Raw genomic sequence first — 15,481 nt, 5'->3', positions numbered from 1 at the left:
AGGTTAACTGAAAGAAGCCAGATATAAAAGAGTGATGATAAGTGTAAGAGTCTATTTACACAAAGTTCAAACCGGGAGAAACCAATTCTTGGTGGTGATGGAGAGAAAAGTGGTTGCCTGCACGGGGTTTGACCGGCAGGGGGCCCAAGGGAGCCTGGTGTGGGCTAGAGACGTCCTAGCTCTTGACCTGGATGGTGGATACATATGCATACACAAGAGATTTAAACCGTGGTACATTAGACAATGGACTCTTATATTAAAAAGGAATGAATTGTCAAAGCATGAAAGGACGTGGAGGCAACTTAGATGCGTATTACTGAGTGGAAGAAGCCTAGATGCTCTACATGATTTGGACCTAGGACGTTCTGGATGAACCAAAACTTTGGACGCCATTGAGAGATCAGTGGTTTCCAGGGATGGAGGGAAGGAAGAGGAATAAACAGAGCACAGAGGATTGTTAGGGCACTGAAACCATTCCCTATGACACTGTAACGGTGGATACGTGGCATCACACATTTATCCCAAGCCCACTAAACACACAACACCAAGAGCGAACCCTCCCTAAGGTAGAGTATGGACTTGGGGTCATGCTGATGTGTCGAGGCAGCTTCATCGACTGTAGCAAACGTACCATTCTGGTGGGGGGTGTTGACCATGGGGGAGGCCGTGCACGTCTGTGCACGTGCATGGGGGCAAGGAGGGTCTTTGTATCAGCCACTCAATTCTCGGTGAAAAAGGATAAAGTGTTCTCCTCAAAATACTATGAGCCAGCACTCAGTAAAGGCTGACGGGAAGCCAGGTCTAGCCTTGGTCCTGTACCTGTGGCGTTTCTAGCACGCACGTGGCGGGGGATGGCAGGACTCACCGGGCCGGGTCGCCCTCCTGCCGTCCGTGCCGTGCCCATAACAAAGGTGGGGAAACGTGTTCCTTGCAAAGCCAGAGACATCCCCAAGCTGTAGGAGCGAGGATTGCCTCCATTCCGCAGAGAGGAGGAAAACGAACTTCTGAGAGCCAGCGAGAGGTCCAAGGCCACAAAAGCTGAGAAGCGGCCGAGCCGGGACGTGCGGCAGGTTGTCTCGGGAGGAAAGCCTGACTCTGAGCCCCCTACGTCTTCTCACCTCTGACCTCCAGCAAAGCTGAACCCCCGGGAGCCCGAAGGGTTCTGGAGGTACCCTGGCAAAACTGTGGGAGTTTTCACTGGGGTTGTGTTACGCCTAAATTAATTGCTATTGTCTCTGGGACCTGGTCACAAAGCGCCCTGATTGTAGTGGTGATAAAGGGGTATTCCAAGCCCAAGTTCAACCTGTCAGGTCTGTCGATAACTGTGACACCTTGATTCCTTGTCACCTGGTAACTACTAAAAGGTGTAATATTCCGAAGCCTTTAATTTTACCTCCTGCAGGAGAGGGAAATTGACGGGGGAAAGATAGGATGCGATTTGAGACACGTATAAATTACCTTTTGATGCTTATGAATATATATTCTGCATCTGATGCCTGCCTGGACAAGAATCTCTGTCCCCAGGATGCGTTAGGTTGACGGCCATCAGTACATAATTGCTGGGCTCTGCCCCGTCTCTCCCGCCGGAGAACGAAACCTTGCTCAAGGTCAGTGTTGAGGTGTCAGTCGGGAAGTTTCCAATGTGAAGGGAGCTGTATCAGGGAGAAAACAGTCTTCGGAGAGGGCACTTCACCCCAAATGGGAAAACACGGGCATGTGTCTTCGTGTTGTCTGATGATGTCCTCAGGCCAGATAAGAGAGGTGAAAAGGCGCCCCGGTGGGACAACTTCAGGATCACAAAGGTGCCCGAAGCCAGACCGGAGGACGGAGCAGGTGAGTGGGTGACGGCCATATGGAGTTAGCCTGTAGGGACAGCTCCTCCAAGAAATCTGGCTGTGACAGAAAGGGGAGAGAGGAGAGACGGCAGCATCCTGAGAAACCCACTGAAGATTTTTGAAGTCTTTTTCAGGGGCACCTGGGTGGCTCAGTGGGTTGAGCATCCGGCTTCAGCTCAGGTCATGATCTCGCTGTTTGTGGGTTCAAGCCCCACATCGGGCTCTGTGCTGACAGCTCAGAGTCAGGGGCCAGCTTTGGATTCTGTGTCTCCCCCTCGCTCTCTCTGCCCCTCCCCCACTCACATTCTGTCTCTCTCTCAAAAGATAAACAAACATTAAAAAAATAATAATAATAAAATAAAGCCTTTTTCATTGTGGTAAAATATACATAACATATAACTTAACCATTTTCAGGTGTCCACCTGAGTGCCCTTAATACAATCACAATGCTGTGAAGCCATCACCATTATCAAGTTCCAAAACATTTCCATCCTCCCCAAGGGGCAACCCAGTACCCATTAGCAGTCACTCCACATTCTTCCCTTCCCCAGCCACTCGCAACCCCCAGGCTGCATTCCTTTGCTATGACTCTACCTATATGGACATTTCGTATAAATGGAATCATGGGGTATGCAGCCTTTTGTAATTGGCTTCTTTAATTTAGCATAACGTGTCCGAGGCTCATCCGTGTCGTAGCACGCATCAACACTTTGTTCCTTTTTATGGCTGAACAGTACTCCATTGCGTGGGTAGAGGACATTCGTTTCTCCATTCATGCATCGATGGACATGTGGGTTGCTCCCACCCTTGGCTATTGTGGACAGGGCTGCCGTGAACATTCGTATACAAGGTTTTTTCTGGAATGCCTGTCCCGATTCTTTTTGGGAGGTAACCTCGGAGCGGAATTGCTGGGTCCTGGAGTAAGTCTATTTAACCGGTTGAGGCACCACCAAAGTGTTTTCCACAGTGGCTGTAACTTGCCAATGATGTGCATGAGTCCCAATTACCCTACATCCTTCTCTACAGTTATCATTTCCCACCGCCCTGTTTTTTTATTTGAAGTTTTTTTTTAAATGTTTATTTATTTTGAGAGAGAGAGAGAATATGAGTGAGGGAAGGGCAGAGAAAGAGGGAAGGGCAGAGAAAGAGGGAGAGAGAATCCCAAGCAGGGTCCACGCTGCCAGCACAGAGCCCCATACAGGGCTCGATCTCATGAATGGGGAGATCATGACCTGAGCCAAAATCAAGAGTCAGACGCTTACCTGGGCCACCCAGGTGCCCCAATTTGAAGTTTTTGGTTTTTTTTTTTTAAGTGAAGTTTCTTCTTTGGTCACTGAGTGCTCACCACGGGCTCACTGGCTTCCCAACAGTGGGGATCAGACTGCCCGATCCTGCTCTCCAGGGGCTCACAGCCTGGTGGGACCACGGGCAAATCAGGCCCTGAAAGAAACCATCAGACTCTCTCCTGGACCGGGACCTCCCATTCAGTTGCCTCCCTCTCCAGCTGCGGAAAACGAGAGTTGACATTTCGACGAGCAAGGGAGACACACACTTTGGCGGGAGAATCCTTTAGGCTCAGACCCTGACTCTGTCGCTTTCTCACTATGACTTCGAGCAAGCTGTGTAACTTTCCAGAGCCTCAGCTTTCTTATCAGTAAAATGGGGATAACGCTATTTACCCTAGGGAGCTACCAGGAAATTCAGGCAGAAAAATGACAGAAGGGAAGACCGGGCTTACTGCCTGGTGCTTAGTAGGTGCTCAGTAAACTTGCTTTCCTTTCCTTGGGTCAAGGGAGAAAAAGTCAAGTCAAAACAAGAACATGTATTTCTTTCTAATCCAGCACTACTTAAGGCAGAGGCCGACTAGCAGGGATGTGTGCAGACTGAGGAGGTGGCCAGTCTTGGGCCAAGGACATGCCACCAACATGCTTGCTTCCATTGATCTGGCCCTCACTCACCTAGCAGTTTCCTGTTGGTGACCTCAGTGTCACCAGTAATTCTGATGCTCAGCACGCTTTGGGGTTCACTGGCTGTCTTGGCTTTCCAGAGTTGCCATAACAGATCCCCACCAACTGCATGGCTTAAAACAACAACAAAAATCTGTCCTTGGGACGCCTGGGTGGCTCAGTCGGTTGGACGTCTGACTTTGGCTCAGGTCATGATCTCCCAGTCTGTGAGTTTGAGCCCCGCGTCGGGCTCTGTGCTGACAGCTCAGAGCCTGGAGCCTGCTTTGGATTCTGTGTCTCCCTCTCTCTTTGCCCCTCCCTGCTCTCTCTCTCTCTCTCTCTCTCAAAAATAAATAAAACATTAACAAAAAAATCCCTTCTCTTATGGTCCTAGAGGCTAAAAATCTGAAATCGAGGTGACCACAGGGCCTTGCTTTCTCTGAAGATTCTAAGGGAGAATCCTTCCTTGCCTCTCCTGGCTTCTGGTTGGTAGTCCTCAGCCTGCCTGGGCTTGTAGACACATCATGCCGATCAGGGCCCACCCTAATCCAGTATGATCTCATTTTAACTTGATTATGTCTGCAAGAAGCCTCTTTCCAATAAGGTCACATTCACCGGTATTGGGGGCTAGGACCTCAACATATCTTTTTAGGGGACACCGTTCAACCCCTAACGCTGACTTACGGTCAAACGCTGGCATGGAGTCAGGTATTGTGGAGCACAGAGAAGGTGTGGGGAGCCCTGTTTCATGAAAAGACCACAAAATTATGAATGCCAATCTAGGTACAGGACCCTGGAAGGTGATGGGTCAGTGGGGGGTCCTGTAGCTTAAGGGTCATTAGCGCCAATGGAAGACCGACCCGCTGGCTAAACCTCATTTATCCTGATTCAGTTTCTAAACTCATTACGTGGAGGCAAAGGAATAAAACAGTTAAAAATGACAAGCCATGAAAACGCAAATTTCCTACCCAGACTTACATAGCTGCATGTATATTAGAATGGGTCTGAAAGGAAGCACATCCAAATGTCAACTGATTACTCGTGACTGGTGGAGCTGGGGGGGGCCTCATTATTCCTTTCTTCTTGCCGATCTAAATTTGCTAGTTTTCCTCCAATGAACATATATCGCCTTTATAAAAACCGTAACCATCTTCCCCTTGCAACTTGATGTGTCCATTAGAGCTGAGACGTGTCCCAGGCCCTCGCAGGGCGCCTCGCCACTGGTGGTTGTCATAGATATCTTTCCTGGGAGACCCTGTTTCCTCCAGGGCTCCGTGGAGCCCATGCGACCTCCCCCTGGGCTTCCTTGGTCCCCCTCCCAGCCCCGCCCCCAGAAGGCTGCCTGGCTCAGATTGGAAAGGTACCCAGCGAGCCACTGGCCAGTCGACGCACAGGAGAGGCCCCACCATGGAGAATGAGGCATCGTGGCCACTGATCTGTTTCCCTGATTTACATCAATTTACATTCAGCTCTCGGAGCAATCTACATGAAAATCAGGCGGCCTCCAGCTATTCCCCTGAAATCAGATGGGGCCCGCCTGGCCTGTGGGATGATACAGGGAGGTGCCCCCTCACTTCCCGAACCCCGGGCAGATTAATTTGTCAGCCAAAACCAGGCCCGGCATCGTAATCATGGCTGCCTAGCACTCTTACGTTCCCCAAATTGGATAGATAAATGGATATTTGTGGTGTCTTAACCTGAATGTTTTGTCTAGCTTCATTTTCCATTTCCTTCCCTTCTGTACGGAGCCGGTACGTTTTGTTTGGTTTTGTTTTGTTGCTGTGAGATCACTGATGCCATTCATCTATCCATTTCTCTAACGGTAATTTACTGGGTTCTTCTACGTGCCAGGACAGTTGTTTGGTGTTCAGGCAGGAGAGGTGACTGTGGGCTGCCTTTGTCCTGACCTGGCTCCAGGTCCCTGCTCTCGATCTGTTTTTAAATTTTTTTTTTAATGTTTATTTTTCAGAGAGACAGACAGACAGAATGTGAGCAGGGGAGGGGCAGAGAGAGAGGGAGTCACAGCATCGGAAGCAGGCTCCAGGCTCCGAGCTGCCAGCACAGAGCCCGACGCGGGGCTCGAACTCAGGAACTGTGGGATCATGACCTGAGCCGAAGTCGGATGCTCAACCGACTGAACCACTCAGGTGCCCCTGATTTGTTTTTAAGAATAAAGTTCAATACAGATATAACCTTCCTAAGGTGACACGCATAAACCCCTATGGTACAACTTGACAAATATTAGCCTGTGGCCTGTAACCTCCGTCATGACCGAGACCTAGAACGTGTTTAGCACCCCCAGGAGGCTCCCTCATGCGTCCCCAGTCAATATCCTTCTACCCCACTATGTTCACCATTTCTGATTTCCTTCCCCATCAGTGAGTTCTGACAGTGTTTGAGCTTCCTGTAAACGGAATCGTCCAGTAGAAGTTCAAAAACGCCAGCAAGACTCATTTTGGACATCATTATGTTTGTGAAATTCATCATGTTTGTGTATCAATGATTTGTTCCTTTTTATTACCGTGTAGTATTTAATTACGTGTATATACCACAATTCGTTTATCCATTCTCTGGTTGACGGACACCTGGGCTGCTTCCGGTTGGAGGTGATTTCGAATAAAGTTCCAATGAACATTCTTATACATGTTCTTTAGGGTTTGGGAAACACTCGTTTGTCTTGGGTGTAAGGACACCCAGGGGTGGAATTTCTGGGTCAAAGGGTCAGCCTGTGCTTAGTTGTAGATCCTGACGATCCTTGCCCTTCAAATCCAGTTCCCGTGGTCCGTTTTCCCCAAGACCTCTTCCTGATTTTGTTTGCACCCCCTCCCCCAGCCCCCGTTATTGGAATTACAGCATGTAATTGAGGTTTGAAATTTAGGACTGGGGCGGCCAACACTTCTTTCTGAGAATCACGAGGTCCGGCCCGGTCCCAGCTGCCGGGGGAATTGACCGTGCATATCTGGGAACACTGCCTTGCCCCTCGTGAGCTCAGCGGACCTATGTGAGATACCGAACCTTTGAGGTACCTTCCAGTCCTGACAGTGACAAAGACGAGGCTGAAATCGGGTCTCTGCCAGTTGTGCGGCCTTGCACAGGCTACTTTACTTCTCTAAGCCTCAGTGCATCTTACTGCGAAATATGGGTCATAATGGGCCTAATTTCCCACTGTCTGAGAGAATGAATGAGTCTATAACTACAACACGCGGCACAAAATAGCACTCGCTATGGGCTAGAATATTCACTATGATACAACCTCCAGTGACCCACTGTCTCCAGAAGCAGACACTTTACTCACCTGTCCTGCAGATGTCCCCGTGGCCATCAGGGAGCTGACACCCAGGCGGGGGTCTTCTGTGACAAGGTGCTGCCACGAACCCTGGCTTACATTTTGTCGCTTTTTTCTTTCGCTGGGAGGAGACAGAAGGAGACTGGGTCAAAAACACATCTCCCGGGGCGCCTGGGTGGCGCAGTCGGTTAAGCATCCGACTTCAGCCAGGTCACGATCTCGCGGTCCGAGTTCGAGCCCCGCGTCAGGCTCTGGGCTGATGGCTCGGAGCCTGGAGCCTGTTTCCGATTCTGTGTCTCCCTCTCTCTCTGCCCGTCCCCCGTTCATGCTCTGTCTCTCTCTGTCCCAAAAATAAATTAAAAAAAAAAAAAAGTTGAAAAAAAAATTAAAAAAAAAAAACAAAAACATCTCCCCCCTCGAATGACTTAATATTTAAAATGGTTTCCTCTATCTGTCAGAGGACACGTCAACCTGTATTTTTGCAAGAATTCCGAAGATATACAGAGCATCGTTCCTAGTCTACCTAATAACATGATCTGAAGAATCCAGATTGTTATTTTATGTTTCTGATTTCGTGGACAGCGTAAGACACTGCCACAGAAAAATATCATTTGGATGATCGTGGAACGTGCCTTCTAGACTTTCATCAAACTTTTTTTTCCTACTTTCATGCAATTTTTAATACAGAAAAGAGAGCTACGTTTGACCACCTAAATCACACTTGATATCCATCCCAAAATGGAAACAGTTTTCTTATTAGCTCGTTTCACCCTTTCAGTTGCCCAGTTAACAACCGTATACCTGGTCAACCGTCTTGTGCCTCAAACCCTCTCCGTCCAACTACATGGCGTGGTTTCTGTCCCTGACTGGCTCCCACTGATACACCCACGCCAGGCTTCCTGGTCCTCAGGCCTGGCCTCGGGTGAGTTGCTGAACATCACTCACTGAGCCTTGATGTTCCAATTTGTGAAGTGGAAAGAATTGTAACAGAGTGCCCATCGGCACGGAGTGGCTTTTTAGGCTCAACTCAGGAGTCCTGCCTTCCGGAAGCTTCCCGAACTTTCCAGGCCCGTTAGGGTCCTCTGAATCAGGATCACATGACTCCTTTTGCCCCTTCATTCATTCAACAGGCATTTTTGAGCACTATTACGGGCTGAATTGGAAACCCGCCAAATTCTTATGTTAAAGCCTTGACCCTTCAGGGGCACTGCACTTAGAGATAGGGCTTTTACACGGGGTAATTAAAGGTAAGTGAGAAGGTGGCCATCTGCAAGGCGGGAAGAGGGATCTCACCAGAAACAGAAACTGCCGGGACCTTGACCTTGGACTGCCAGCCTCCAGAACTGTGAGAAAGTAAATTTCTGTTGTTTAAGGCACCCAGTCTCTGGTGCTTTGTTACGGCAGCCTGGGCCAACCAAGATAAACACCTACCATGTGCCAGACAGACCTCGGTGCTGGGGACTCAGCGAGCATCAAAATAAACCAGAGCCTTCGCCCTCAAGTTGCTTCCGTTCTCCAGTGAGGAGAAAGAAAACAAGAGAAAAATGCCGGTAAGTATGTGTTACATTCAATGGTACTAAGTTCAAGAGGGGTAGGTAGAGCCGGGCACAGGAGCAGGGAGTGACAGGATACAGGGCTTAGGTGGTCAGGGAAGGTGGCACTTTACCTTCCATAGGAAGAAGATGCCATAGGAAGAAGTGAAGTAAGGAGCAGTAGTGTAGACATCTAGAGGAAGGGTGTGCTCGGCAGACGAAACAGCAGGTGCAAAGGCCCGGTGTAAGAAAACGCCAGGTGTAGCTGCAGTGCGATAAGCGAGGGAGGAGGAGCTCGTTGGTCGTAGGGAGGGGACACAGAGAGCTCGGGGCCTGGGGAACCACTGTAAAGATGTGGGTGTTTATTGTGAAAAACATAGAAGGCTTACATCCGTTAGGGCTCTCCAGAGAAACAGAACTAATAGGGTGTGTGTGTGTGTATGTGTGTGTGTGTGTGCACACGTGCGTAATGAGGTTTATTTCAAGGAGCTAGTTCACGTGATTACAGAGGCTGGTAAGTCCAAAATCCATAGGGCAGACCAGAGGACTAGAAACCCAGGCAGGAGTTCCCGCAGCCGTCTTGAGACAAAAATTTCTTCTTCTTCTCCGGAAACCTGTTTTTGTTCTTAAGGCTCTCAGCTGCTTAGATGAGGCCCACCACATCACTGATGGCAATCTCCTTTACTTGAAGTCGGCTGACGGTGGGGGCTCACCGCAGCTACAAAAGACCCTCACAGCAACCCCGGATTCGTGTTCGACTGAACATCCGGGTGCTGGAGCCCAGCCACGCTGACGTATAAACTAACCATCACCAGGCTCTGGGAAGGCTGTAGGCAGATGACATGCTCCCTGTTCCCTTACTTGGTGTAGTTCATACTCACTTTTGAGGGATCTGATCTGACTCACCTTGAAAAGGATCCCCTGGGGTCCTCGTGGAGAACGAATCCGCAGGAGCACGGCCGGATGCCACCGGGGGGGGGGGGGCGGGGGGGGGGGGGACCGGTCCCGAGGCCACTGCAAGCACCGGGTGATGTGCGGGAGACGGAGGTGTGGGCCACAGTGGTGGCATGGAGGCTGCGAACTCAGGGGCGTGTGGCTCTTATCTGCAGGTGGAACCAGCAGACGCTGGTTGCTGCTGTTCCCCCGGAAGCCGGTCCATCGTGTGTGCGCCTGGCACACGGCAGGTGCACCGTCAGTTTGCTGAGCAGAAACGCAGGCCAGACGGTAGCCGAGAGCATCCTGTGCATTGTAAGGCACTGTCTGTGTGCTCTCTGTTATCACCCTCAGGCCTGCTCTGCTCAGACCTCTGTGGACTCAAGCCCCGTTTGAGGAAACCTGAGCTGTGGCCCAAATCCCAGCTCCCATTCCTTCTGGGAACAGAGCCTGCCCCAGCCCGCATTCCACAGTTCTCTCTGGCTTCCCCGCCGGCGACCTGCCCTTGAGCCGTGCACTCTGGAGCAAAGGTCTCCCTCCCAGGGGACCTCCCCACTGGGAAGGGTCCACGGATTGGGCAGTTATTAGATTCTCTGCAATGTCCCCAATCTTCACTCCCCTTTACCCCAGAGAACTAGTGAGAATGTCAGATTGCCTTCTGCATGGTCTCCGGATCTGGGAGCTGCGTGGACTCGCTCGTCCTGATCTCCCGGGGAGCTTATTAAAACGTGAGGAAGAGAAGTGAGGTCTGGCAGTCCCTCTGCCTCAAACCCCACCACCCAACCGCACAGAGGGGGTGGCTAATCCCTTGCGTTCGTGGTTAAGTGCGTTCTTCTTCAAAGGGCTCTAAAATAAAAAAAAATAAATAAATAAAAGAAAAGTATAAGAAAGAAAAAGAGAAGAACCCACTGTGTTTACATGGAAAGTGGTTCCACATTCCTGCCATACGGAACACAGAGTGTCCCGGAGCCAGCAGCTACCTGGCCCCGTTCCCTACCGTATTATAGAGCAGGGAGCCAAATTTCCTTCTGGATGTCTATAAATAAAGTGCTTCATCCACAGGCAATTAGGTGAAAGCATTTTCCGGCCAGTGTGCATATGCGTTTCATTTCTCCACAAGAGGTACTGCGGATCAGAGATGTTAGTTTAAGCCCCATTGCTATGTGTAATAATAATAACGTTTTCGCAGCATCTATGTGCCTTCTTTCCAACCCTCCCCTTCCCCTGACTCAGTCTAGGTTTTATGTAGAAATTCTACCTAGAAACAGGCAAATAGAGCATTCCAAAATTCTTTCAGTTGAAGAAATTTAGAAGGCTATGGGATTTAATGTCTTCTGTTGCATGAAGTATGCTCCATTTCTGATCTCCCGGGATGACTGGTGGATTTTCCCTTTTCTGATGATAAGAGCTGTGCAACTGATCACATTTCCCTTTTCACCTCATCTGCCGGGTAGCTTAGTGCCAGCAATGGCTTATACGTTGTGGATAGTGCCTCTGAGTCCTCTATTTTCCCAAATCCTGATTTCACTTCTGACTATCCTTTCCAAAACTAAACATCAACATAAGTTTACCCACGACGTCTTCACAAAGAAGCAGGACGCAAAGACATAATGGTTTTTAGTTTTAGTGGCTGCCTGCTCTCAGAATGGAAACTCAGGATGGAACAACATGGAATGACAGAAGCAGATCAGAGTAGAGGGAAGGAGAGGAGAGAAATGACTTACAGTGGGCATAGACTAGGTGCGTTGGATTAGGTAAGCACTTAACAATTTTTTTAAAGAAATTTAAGATGCACAGCAGATCTGCTATGGCAGAATGGCGGAGTCAAGCTAAGGCCTAGGTCCTTGTGAGTCCACAGCTAGTGCATGTTCCATGCTACCATGCTACTCCTCAAATGGCTAATGGGGAAAAGACTGGCCAGTAGCAGAGTAAGCCTGTGAACAGCACAGTACCATGTGCTGAAGGGCAGAGAGAAGGTTTGCTTCATGTCGACAAGGAAGAATAAAGAGAATGGAGTTCAGGTGAATAATTTAAATACAGCAAGCCAAGGTACTCCTCCATCTGTTTGTCCATCCATCCAACCATTCATCCATCCATCCATCCATCCATCCTTCCATCCATTCATCCATCCATCCATCCATCCATCCTTCCATCCATCCATCCTTCCATCCATCCATCCATCCATCCACCCATTCGTCCATCCATCCACTCATCCATCCATCAATCCTTCATCCATCCATCCATCCATCCATTCATCCATCCTTCCATCCATCCTTCCATCCATCCATCCATCCATCCATCCGTCCACCCATTCGTCCATCCATCCACTCATCCATCCATCCATCCATCCTTCGTCCATCCATCCATCCTTTCATCCATCCATCCATCCATCCATCCATCCTTTCATCCATCCATCCATCCATCCTTCCATCCATCCTTCCATCCATCCATCCATCCACTCATCCATCCATCCATCCTTCATCCATCCATCCATCCATCCTTCCATCCTTTCATCCATCCATCCATCCATCCATTCATCCATCCATCCATCCACTCATCCATCCATCCATCCTTCATCCATCCATCCATCCTTCCATCCTTTCATCCACCCACCCATCCATCCACCCATCCATTCATCCATCCGTCCATCCATCCATCCATCCATCCATCCAAAACCTCTGGACTCTGTGCTCAGTTCAGCAGCACACATACTAAAATTGGAACCACACAGAGATTAGCATGGCCCAGTGCAAGGATGACACGCAAAACTTTTGGACCCCACTGCCCAACAAAGGCCTCATAAACGCTTCAGAATTGACCCAAACTGAGCCACAGCCTTTATTCCCCCCCCCCCCCCGACATCAACCAGATGGGAGGATGACTGCAGATGCCCTTGGGAAGTGAGTGTGAGCCTGAATGACATCAATCAGCAGAGAGAGACTCAGGTAAGAGCTGTTGGCAGCCCACCCTCCCTGCAGTGGGGAACACAGGTTGCCATTCTGAAAGGACATCTTGGGTGGCACAGGACCGGCCCCACCACACCCTGCTCTGCTGTTCTCCATTTGATTATTTATTCCCAGTCTGGCCCCCTCCATGAGAATGTAAGCTCCTCTTTCCTGTTTTGTTCGCTGCTGTGTCTGCAGAGCCTAGAACAGTGCCTGGCCCAGATAAGCCGCCGCTGAATGAAATGAAGGAGGGGACAGACACAGCAGCCACTGTCACTGCCCACTTATAATGCATCAGGCACCGTACAAAATGCTTCACAGGAAGTATCTCATTTAATCCACAGCACAACCCAAGAGGTGAGTACTATTATTCTTGTTCTATAGAGTTAGGAAACGGGGCCTAAAGAAGCCAGGTCATCTGCCCAATGGCACACTGAGAAGAGGTGGTTAAGTCCAGATTTCAAGGATTCCAAAGGCCGGTCGTTGGCTCCAGACACCTCCTCTAGTTTATGATGTGCCATCCTCTGGGCAGTGCAGAAAGAGTGGTATCGGCTAGGAATTCAGGGAGGGCTGGGGGCCACCCGGAGAATGTGGGAGCTTCCGCGGGGATATGCACAGGACTCAACTCGTGGCCGGGAGGAACCAACATCCATCGCATGGCCCTCCATAGCGCATGCATGCTGTCAATCTTGAGTCCCCACATCCCCTACCAGGACTCTTCCTAACCTCCAGACCCTCACTCTCTCACCTTGTATCTCTCAGGGATCTCAGACGTAACATGGCTGAACCAGACCCCATCAAACTCCTCCTCTACCAGCCTTCCCATCTCAGAGTGGCACCCTCAGCCACACAGCTGTGCGGCCACACCTGTGGGCACCTTTACTTGCTCTCTTCCCTTCATCCCCCACATCCTTCAGCAAGACAAATTCCTACAACTCCACCTCCAAATTAAATCCCAAATCCATTGGCTGTATTCCATTTCCACTAACTGGCTCCTAGGCTGACCCACTAGTATCTTTCATTTGAACCCCTGCAAGAGCCTCCTGACTGTTTTTCCTTCTTCCTCTCCACGCGTACCCTGTCCTCCCAAGTGCCAAAAGTCAAGAACCACGAAGGGGCTGAGCTCTCGCTCGTGTGAAAGCTGACAAATCATGCTGGTTTCTTGGACGATGACCGGAGACACGAGACTCTTGGGTCAGAGACAACAGACTTCGTCACTCACAACAAATGCAGTGGGAAGTGCCAACATGCTCACCGAAGGTCCCTTAGCCCCAGTTCCCGCAGGGGTGACATGGATGGGCTTAGATGGATGCCTGCACGATCAGTGGGTTTGCATTACAAGAGAGAAACCCTGAGCCTGGGGAACCTGTTCTTTCATAGCAAGCAGGGAATAAAGCTGCTCTCCGTCATGAAGGGGACATCCCTTCATGTGTCCGGCTCACTCACTGCAAACACAGCCCTGAGAAATGGCTCAAGTAGAGAGCAGTCAGAGGCTTGCATCCATGGCTTCCACAATAAGATGAATGCCCACTGATCCAGAACAAAATTCAGACTACTTAACGCGGCTTTCGAGGCCCAGAGTGATCTGGCTCCTGCCTGCCCCTCTGACCTCACCTCCCAATCCCACTGCCCCCATTCATCCCGCTTCGGCCACACAGGCCTCCTCAGGGCCTTTGCATTTATTCTTCTCCCATCTCTTCCCATGGGTGGCTCCTTCTCGCCCTTTGGACGGCACCCTCCTTGAGGAAGCTTTCTCTAACCACTCCAGCAAACACGGCCTCCCACCTTCATCATTATATCACGAACACATCCTATTCTCTTCAAATGCTGTCACCCTCTGACGTGACCCTTCCTTGTTTCCTCCAGTTGTGTGTCACCACATGAGGGCAAGGACCTCATGTGTCTGGTTCCCCACTGCACCCCCAGAGCTCAGAACAGGGTCTGGATGCTAAGAAATATATGTCTGGGGCAAATATAAACGCAAGGCAGGTTGAATCCCCAGCTCAGGAGGCTGGAGACTCTGATAGTGGTCCTGAGGGTGGGAAATGCCAACCAAGTTGCTTCTCAGTGCTTTGGAAACATAAAACCTGGCATGACTCAGCTTAATACCAGGGTGCGAGTGCTGTGTGGCTCAATGTTGTGCTTCGAGCACGAGGCTTCTCTTTGTAGCAGCCTCAGAGAACGTCAGTGGGGACACCGCGGCATGATTGTAGGGGAAGCCAAGTGATGGAAAGTCTTCAAAAAGTATATATAGAGACATCTGTTGTTTAAAGAAAACAACTAATTCTCTCATAATGATGCGTTTGCCCCTCTCGTGGAGTGAGTAAGAGCTTGAGCTCTGGACTCAGACTACCCTGGGTTCAAGTCCTAGCGCCACCAGCCTCCGTCCCCACTGAGTAAAGGGAGAAAAGCTTTTAGCTAATAGCACCGTCTGGAAGGTGAAGAAGGGGACAGATTTTGGTGGGAAGATGACAAGGGAGCTTTCGGATACATACAGACACTGCAAAGACGTGGGATCTCCCCAAGGACACTGCCCAAGGAGGCAGCTGCGAGTTCAGGGCCACGACAACAATGAACCAACCAGGCAGAAGGCGATGGCAGCTCAGGTCATCAGGATGACAAGGTGCCCGGGAGAACGATCCTCGACTCCTCAGAGTGCCCGCGGATGGAGGTAGAAGGTAACCCAGAGCCAGAAAAGGGGACTGAGAAGGAATATGACAAGAAGTTGAAGACAGACAGAGGGGGTGTCTTCTCCGAAGATGACAGAGGAACCAAGGGACTGGGGTTGACGAGGGGGAGGGAGTGGTGGCGGTGGTCAGCAGAGTCTATGCTGAGGCTGCTCTTTACCTGAGTGAGCAGGGCTGAGTCCCCCGACCTCTCTGAGCCTTTGGAAGTGATAACTATTATCAGTAGTGATAGTAACATCAGGAGGAATAATAAACCCTGAGGATAGCAAATCCCTCCCCTTGGACCTGGTTGGGGATGCAGTTGGGGCTCTTTTAAC

General features: G+C 50.1%; 1 pseudogene; it reads left to right on the top strand.

Annotated features, from left to right (window-relative positions):
• The first annotated feature begins 12,219 nt into the window (after nucleotides 1–12,219).
• Nucleotides 12,220–12,305, top strand: LOC113601607 (uncharacterized; annotated as a pseudogene).
• The last annotated feature ends 3,176 nt before the right edge of the window (nucleotides 12,306–15,481 follow it).

Source organism: Acinonyx jubatus, chromosome B3 (genome assembly GCF_027475565.1).
Source record: "Acinonyx jubatus isolate Ajub_Pintada_27869175 chromosome B3, VMU_Ajub_asm_v1.0, whole genome shotgun sequence".
In the NCBI taxonomy this organism is placed as follows: Eukaryota; Metazoa; Chordata; class Mammalia; order Carnivora; family Felidae; genus Acinonyx; species Acinonyx jubatus.
This window is presented reverse-complemented; position numbering and strand designations above follow the sequence as displayed.